This window comes from Triturus cristatus, chromosome 8 (assembly GCF_964204655.1).
Source record: "Triturus cristatus chromosome 8, aTriCri1.1, whole genome shotgun sequence".
Taxonomy (NCBI): domain Eukaryota; kingdom Metazoa; phylum Chordata; class Amphibia; order Caudata; family Salamandridae; genus Triturus; species Triturus cristatus.
This window is the reverse complement of record NC_140591.1, coordinates 1,286,230,959-1,286,239,778: the sequence shown is the minus strand read 5'-3', so window position 1 is coordinate 1,286,239,778 and position 8,820 is coordinate 1,286,230,959.

Sequence of the window (8,820 nt, the reverse complement as noted above, 5' to 3'; positions counted from 1 at the left end):
AGAGAGGTGCACAAACAGTTAGGAAATGTGCAGAAACTGAACAAGGCTGCAAAAAGAGGCAAGAGCGGTATAGAAAGAGGGAAGAGGGTGCAGAAAGAGGCAAGAGGGGTGAAGAAAGATGCAAGTCGGCTGCAGAAAGAGGCAAGATAACTGCAGAAAGAGGGAAGAGAGTTGCAGACACAGGCAAAAGGGGTGCAGAAAGAGGGAACAGGTGTGCAGACAGAGGCAAGTGAGGTGCAGAAAGACAGAAGAGGGGTACAGAAAAAGGCAAGAGGGATAAAGAAATTTACAAAAGAGGTGCAGAAAAAAGCAAGAGCAGTGCAGAAAGAACCAACAGAGGTGCAAAAAGAGGCAAGAGGGGTGTAAAAAAAAGTAGGAGAGGTGCACAAAGAGGCAAGACAAGTACAAACAGAGGCAGGATGGGTGCAGAAAGAAGGAAGAGAAGTGCAAAAAGAAGCAACAGAGGTGCTGAAAGAGGCACAAATGATGCAGAAAGAGCAAGAGACGTGCAGAAAGAAGCAACAGAGGTACAGAAAGAGGCAAGAAAGGTGCAGAAACAGGCAGGAAAGGTAAAGAAAGGGGGAACAGGGGTACAGAAAGATGCACGAGAGGTGCAGAAAGAGAATAAATGGGTGCAAAAAGAGGCAAGAGGGGTGCAGAAACAAACAAGTGAAGTCCAGAAAGAGGCAAGAGAATTGCTGAAAGAAGCAACAGAGGTCTGAAAAGAAGCAAGAGAAGTGCAGAAAGAAGCAAGTGAGTTGCAGAAAGAGGCAAGAGAGTTACAGAAAATGGCAAGAAAACAGCAGAAAGAGGCAAGAGGGATGCAAAAAAGGGAAGAAGGGTGGAGAAAGAAGAAAGAGAGGTGCAGAAAGAAGCAAGAGAAGTATAGAAAGAGACAACAGGGGTGCAGAAAGAGACAACATGGTTGCAGAAAGAAGCAAGAGAGGTGCAGAAAGAGAAAAAAAGGGGTGCAAAAATAGGCAAGAGAGTTGCAGAAAATGGCAAGAAAACAGCAGAAAGAGGAAAGAGGGATGCAAAAAAGGGAAGAAGGGTGAAGAAAAAAGCAAGAGAGGTGCAGAAAGAGGGAAGACGAGTGCAGAAAGAGACAACAGGGGTGCAGAAAGAGACAACAGGGTTGCAGAAAGAAGCAAGAGAGGTGCAGAAAGTTAAAAAAGGGGTGCAAAAATAGGCAAGAGGGAAGCAGAAAGAAGCACGTGAGGTGCAGAAAGAGGCAACAGAGGTGCAGAAAGATGCAAGAGAACTACAGAAACATTCAAGAGAAGTGCAGAAAGAGGCACGAGAAGCAACAGAGGTGTAGAAAGAAGCAAGAGAAGTACATAAAGAGCCAAGTGAGGTGCAGAAAGAGGCAAGAGAGGTGCAGAAAGAAGCAAGGGTGCGGCAAAAAGAGGGAACAGGGGTGCAGAAATACACAAGAGAAGTACAGAAAAGGCAGGAAAGGTGCAGAAAGAGGCAAGAGAGGTGCAGAAACAGGCAGGAAAGATGCAGAAAGAGAGAACAGGGGTGCAGAAAGACACAAGAGAGGTGCAGAAAGAGAAAAAAGTGGTGTAAAAATAGGCAAGAGGGATGCAGAAAGAAGCAAGTGAGGTGAAGAAAGAGGCAACAGAGGTGCAGAAAGACGCAAAAGAGGTATAGAAACAAGCAAGAGAAGTGCAGAAAACGGCAAGAGAATTGCTGAAAGAAGCAACAGAGGTGTGGAAAGAAGCAAGAGAAGTGCAGAAAGAGGCAAGTGGGGTGCAGAAAATGTCAGAACAGAAGAAAAAGGCACGAGGGATGCAAAAAGGGGAGAAGGGTACAGAAAGGAGCAAGAGAGGTGCAGAAAGAAGGAAGATGAGTGCAGAAAGAGACAACAGGGGTGCAGAAAGAGACAACAGGTTTGCAGAAAGAAGCAAGAGAGGTGCAGAAAGAGAAAAAAAGAGGTGCAAAAATAGGCAAGAGGAGAGCAGAAAGAAGCAAGTGAGGTGCAGAAAGAGGCAACAGAGGTGCAGAAAGATGCAAGAGAACTGCAGAAACATGCAAGAGAATTGCAGAAAGAGGCAAGGGAAGCAACAGAGGTGTTGAAAGAAGCAAGAGAAGTGCATAAAGAGTAACGTGAGGTGCAGAAAGAGGCAAGAGCAGTGCAGAAAGAACCAACAGAGGTGCAAAAAGAGGCAAGAGGGGTGCACAAAAAAGTAGGAGAGGTGCACAAATAGGTAAGACAAGTACAAAAGGAAGCAGGATGGGTGCAGAAAGAAGGAATGGAATTGCAAAAAGAAGCAACAGAGGTGCTGAAAGAAGCACAAATGATGCAGAAAGAGCAAGAGACGTGCAGAAATAAGCAACAGAGGTACAGAAAGAGGCAAGAAAGGTGCAGAAACAGGCAGGAAAGGTAAAGAAAGGGGGAACAGGGGTACAGAAAGATGCACGAGAGGTGCAGAAAGAGAATAAAGAGGTGCAGAAAGACGCAAGAGAGGTGTAGAAACAAGCAAGAGAAGTCCAGAAAGAGGCAAGAGAATTGCTGAAAGAAGCAACAGAGGTGTGGGAAGAAGCAAGAGAAGTGCAGAAAGAGGCAAGTGAGGTGCAGAAAGAGGCAAGAGAGGTGCAGAAAATCTCAAGAGACCAGCAGAAAGAGGCAAGAGGGATGCAAAAAAGGGAAGAAGGGTACAGAAAGGAGCAAGAGAGGTGCAAACAGAAGCACGAAAAGTGCAGAAAGAAGCAAGAGAGGTGCAGAAAGAGAGAAGACAAGTACAGAATGAGACAACAGGGGTGCAGAAAGAGGGAACAGGGGTGCAGAAAGACACGAGGGAAGTACAGAAACAGGCAGGAAAGGTGAAGAAATAGGCAAGAGAGGGGCAGAAACAGGCAGGAAAGGTGCAGAAAGAGGAAACAGAGGTGCAGAAAGAGAAAAAGGGGTGCAAAAATAGGCAAGAGGGGTGCAGAAAGAAGCAAGTGAGGTGAAGAAGGAGGCAACAGAGGTGCAGAAAGATGCAAGAGAGGTGTAGAAACAAGCAAGAGAAGTCCAGAAAGAGGCAAGAGAATTGCTGAAAGAAGCAACAGAGGTCTGGAAAGAAGCAAGAGAAGTACAGAAAGAGGCAAGTGAGGTGCAGAAAGAGGCAAGAGAGGTGCAGAAAATGTCAAGAGACCAGCAGAAAGAAGCAAGAGGGATGCAAAAAAGGGAAGAAGGGTACAGAAAGGAGCAAGAGAGGTGCAAAAAGAAGCACGAAAAGTGCAGAAAGAAGCAAGAGAGGTGCAGAAAGAGAGAAGACAAGTACAGAATCCGACAACAGGGGTACAGAAAGAGACAACAGGGGTGCAGAAAGAAACAACAGAGGTGCAGAAAGAAGTAAGAAAGGTGCAGAAATAGGCACTAGAAGTGCAGAAAGAGGCAAGTGAGGTGCAGAAGGAGGCAAGAGAACTGCATAAAGAGGCAAGAGAGTTGCAGACACAGGCAAAAGGGGTATAGAAAGAGGAAACAGGTGTACAGACAGAGGCAAGAGAGGTGCAGAAAGAGGGAAGAGGAGTACATAAAGAGGCAAAAGGTGCAGAAAGAGAAAAGAGGGGTGCAGAAAAAAACTGCCTTGTTCTACACCCTGCTCTCTCACTGCCCTGCTTTAGGCCCCTTCTCCCCCTGTTCTTGTGATCCAAGCCCTCCGTACAGACTGTGCCGAACGATTTAACTGGTTTAAGCACATTTACATTGGGCCCAGCCACCATCCTCACTGCCTTCGTTGACTATGCAAGCACCTATTCACTGTCCTGCTGTGTGTTTACCCACACTGTACCAACAAAACCCGACCAATTAGTGACCAACTGGAGCTTTGCCCCCTCACTTCCAAGCCGCTTCAAAACTGCTTCCCTGCTCCGCGCTCACCCATCACAGCCTTGATTCATACTCTGACCCCTCACTGCCATGTTTGAGTCGAGACTATGCCCCTCACTGCCCTACTGCACACTCACCCCTTACAACTGAACTCCACACTCACAACCTCACTACTGCCCCTCTTGAGTCTAAGCCCTCCTTGCTCCCCTGGTACAAGCTCTGCCTCTGACTGACCTGCCCCATACTCAGTCCATTCACTGCCCTGTGCCATTTTCAGCCCCCCCACTTTCCTGCTCTTCAGTCTGAGCATTCCTCGCTCCTGGTCCAGCCTCAGAGCCCTCACTGCCTTCTCACTGTCCCGCTCCATACTCAGCCCCTCACAGCTCAGCTCCACACTTAAATCTTCACTGCCCCTCCTCAATATGAGCCTTCCTCGCCACCTGGCCCAGTCTCAGCACCCCCTGCCCTGCTCCGATCTCAGCACTCGCACTGCCCCTCTCTATACTCAGCCGCCTCACATCCATGCACCATAATCAGCTCCATCAGTGCCCTGCTCCAAACTCACCCCCACACTGTGGTTCCATGTTGTGGAACACTTTCAACCAATCCCGGGTTTGTGGCCACCTATTCATTGCATTCTGGGATTTGTAGCACTGGCTCAAAAATCCCAATGTTGACATTGACGTTGGCCTAAACTGTCACAACTCACTACCGGATGACGGTATTGGGCATGACACTAGGATAGTGGTTAGTTCTTTTGTTTTTTACTGAGTTTTATATAACGTGATCTTGACCTGAAAGTATCGGGTATCAGAGCGCTTTACATGAGCACAAGCTGCGTTACATCGTGAGGACACATTCATTTTTGTTAGGCACGAACAGCCTATTATTATGACAACCAGGGTGTGGGGGGTATCCGGCAGGACTTTCCCACTAAAAACAAAAGAAGGACTTGAGCGATTGGACCAAAACTATCTGAAAATAAAGTTACCCTTCCAGAAAGGTTAGCGTGCACAGCAGTGAGTCGAAGCCCTGCTTCCCATACAAGTAATAGTCACACTATGAACTGACTCCCTTCCATGTCTGCACATCCGAGAGGCGTGCTACAAACTGAACAATGTGTGCACAGCGGAAGCCGCGCCATGGACTGTATTGTGTACACAACACCGTGTATTTGCAACCAGAGCTACGCTAATGCAACTGCTCCTGTCTTCCAGCACAATAAAACCCAGTACTGCTTAAAGGAGCAGCGAGGTATGTTCTTATGCATAGCGCTTCCTATCACAGAGGTGCTGTTTTGTTTGTAAATAAATAGCAGGTGTTTAGGCACCTCAGAAGAATGAAAGGCTGAGCCGGCTCTGCCCAGCGCTGGGCCTGTGAACTGAAAGCTACATACAGATCCGGTATGTATCAGCAAGCGCTTCACTCGCTGTGCTGTTTTATTTCCTGATTGAGAAAGTCTCCTTCTGAATACCAGAACCCTGATGAAGAGGGATGGGATGCCTAGAAAACACTGAAGAGTTTCCAGCAGCACCCTTTTATTACCTTGTTCCAGTCAGGAAAAAGAAATACGGCATCATGGCCCGTGTGTGGTGGCTTTACGGCTGAGTACTGATGGCTGTGCCCTCACTGCTATCATTTCCTCATGGCGCAGCACATATTTGGGTTAGTCTCATACCCATCAAGAAAGGCTTGATGCGGCTCCCCAGCATCAGCATTGGATGCCGCAATGAACGGTTCCTGCTAGGGCAGAGTGCTTTGGTTAGAAAGCAATAAACAAAACCGATCTGCAGTGTCCTCTCATGCAGTTTAAGCGAGGGGGGAGGTCCATTCTGGGTCTATGGAAAAATGCATTATTAGCAGCATGCAGCTTACATTTATAGCCCCTTATGTTTTGATAATTAAATTACCGCCGGGTGCCTAATATTCTGCTACGATATACTTATCTGCTCCCCGGGGGTTCCAAGGGCGTCCTCTTGTCGGCGCGTCTCCCCGAGTCTCTGGCTAGAGGGGCAGCCGCATCCTCCAGCTGAGCACGGCATGTGGCAGGGGTCCCAGTCAGCTGCGATGACTGCAGGGCGCTGGCTTCAGCACCGCACAGGAGCCGCGGCAGCCCAAACACGCAGCTGTGTAAACAGCTGCCGCCACCTCCTGTTCCGCAGGCTCCGAGCAGCGGGGTACAGCTGAGCACTCGCGGGGCCGACCCAGTCAAAAACAAGAGACCGCATATGATCACGGACCTAGGGTGCCTCACCCCAACAGCGTTTGTCACCCCAGGCACATTCCGATATCCTGACAGCGTTTTTCTTGCAGTCCGCGCCTCCGCCAATCCACGCCTGCATCCATGGGCAGAACTCAGCACACGTCGTCAATGATCTCCACAGCCATCCCCCTTTTCTGCTTTCTGTACATGCATCTTCAAGTAGAAGCACTCCATAAATAATATCTTCATTACGTTACATTGATTTTCACTCGATGCGAGGCACAAGATGGCTGCCAACACTTCCTGGTTTGAAGTGTTGGTAGCCAATTAGAGCCAAGCTCGTGCTCGGGGGTTAGGCTCCGCCCAGATATTGAAAGTTTTATTTTCTTTAATTTCCCAGGAACTACTGAATGGATTTACATCATTTAAAAAAGGGCTCTTTCTGAACCAAGACCTACCTTTCTTCCAAATTCGGTGTCATTCCGTTCTGCAGTTCAGGCTGTAGCTTTGTCTAAAGTTTCCTATGGAAATTAACATGGGGAAAGCGTGTTTTGAGACCCCCCTTTTTCCTCAATCCCCGCTTCACGATTCAACCCAAAACTTTCAAGACAGGAGCTAAGCAGAGCGGGTCACTAGTTTTGAACATTTCGAAAAGATTCGTCAACCGGTGCCAAAGTTATTGAGAACAGAAAAAACGCTTTTCCTATGGAAACTAGGTCCTAACTATAACTACCTACTGGCAACCGCCAGCGGGTAATATATATATATATATATATATATATGAACAGTTGCACCTACGGTTTGCTGGAAAGGGTAACTCCGGCACTCCTGTGATTATGTCACTGCTGTTTTATTTCAATGCAGAGCGAAAAAACATCTACGCGTTTCGGCTGCCAGACGCACCCTTGTTCACGATGGTAAGCATTTTACTTTTTTTGATTTTATGCGCTTGACAAACATCAGCATAGAAAGTGGACTACTTAGTACTATTGCATTAGTCTCCAATACACATAATGGACGCAATGTTAAAACATGTTTTCTAATAAGTGATATCACTTAAAACTAAAAGTCTATGCCACTGTAAAAGCCTTATAAAACTTTTAACATTCTTATGCTTTCAAATACAGTATTTAATCTGTATCTACATTCTTTTAGTTTTGAATTCGAGTTTCCAGGGCAAGTGCCCCGTATTACTCTTTTTTCATGCAGACTTTTCATATTTTTTTAGCAAAAGGCTCCAAATGTTATTTTCTCTTTTCTAATGATCTTCAAAAAGTGCAAATGTGCTAAAAGTGACTTAGTGCTAATATAAAGTGCAAATGACATCATATAAAGTGCTTAATTCAAAATTCAATTTCCTTACAATTTCAAGTACTTAAAAAGTGCTCTGTTGTCCACTTCCTAAAAAAGGTTTTATATTTACATAAATTCCTGCTCTTCTAACAAGTACTCTATGTTGGCTACAGGAAGGTTAGTATAAACAGGTGTACATCTCTTCATCCACGTTAAAACCATTTGGTTCTCTACTATCCAGCTCTGGGATGAGATAAGTTTCAAGTTTTCTTAACTCTCTTTCCCTGTTTCCACCCCTCCTTCTCTTAGGTGCCTGTGCTATACAGCTATATCTTAGTGTTGTTGGATCACTGGAATGCTCTTTCTCAAAATGTCTCGCTGTGGGGTAACTACGATCCTTGTTTAGTATTGCTCTCCTATGCTGTAGGATCCGCTTATGTACTGGGAGTGTTGTGCTACCCACATACATTTTGTTACACTGACATTTTAAAATATATACAGCAAAATCTGATTTACATGTGAGAAACCCTTTTACCTTCACAGTTTTATTAAAAACTGTTTTAAAAGTTGAAATATTTTCTCCATGTAAACAAGCCTTGCACTTAAAACATTTTTTTAAACCTTTTTTTTGCTGTAACCAGTTACGATGTTGTCTTACTTGCAGACTATCACTTCTAACTAGGTAATCCCTCAGAGATTTAGATTTTCTATAAATAATCTGTGGGTTCCTAACTACCTGATGTCCTAGTATCGGATCATGTCTAATAAAGTGCCAATGCTTTTGTAAAATTTGGAGTACTTTTGAGTGTTCTTTGTTGTGATAAATCTATGAGTGACTCTTTGGTCTTTGTTATTTTTCTTCCTGTCTGTATTTAATGGTTCAAAAAGTATATTCTCTCTTTTTATACTTATAGATTTTCGTGATGCTATTTCTAGTAGTTTGGGTGAGTATCCTCTCTGTAAAAATCGAGTTTTCATTTCTTGTTCAATCATCTTGTATTCCCTTTGAGAGCTACATGCTCTCCTTGCTCTATACAATTCACCAAAGGGAATACTTCTGATTAGGGGGGCTCGGTGTGCACTCTTGGCATGTAAAATTGTGTTCCCAGCCGTCTTCTTCCTAAAAATAGTTGTTTCTAATTTTTCCCCCTCCACCATTACTCGTATATCTCAAAAATCAGTTGATGTTGTACTTTTATGTCCCACAAAGTTCAAATTCAGTTTGTTTCCATTCAGATCATCAATAAATGTATCTACTTCTGTCTCTCTGCCCTGCCGCAGCACAAAGACATCATCGATGTATCTTAACCATTAAATAATTTTATCAGTCCATTGGTTCATCGTTGGTCCCCCGAGCACCAGCTCCTCCCACCAGCCTAGATGTAAATTGGCATAACTGGGTGCGAAGCAGGTGCCCATGGCCATCCCTTGTTCTTGTTGAAAAAGTTCATTTTCAAACAAAAAAATATTCTTTGTATGACAGTCCTCCATCATATCTAGCAACATG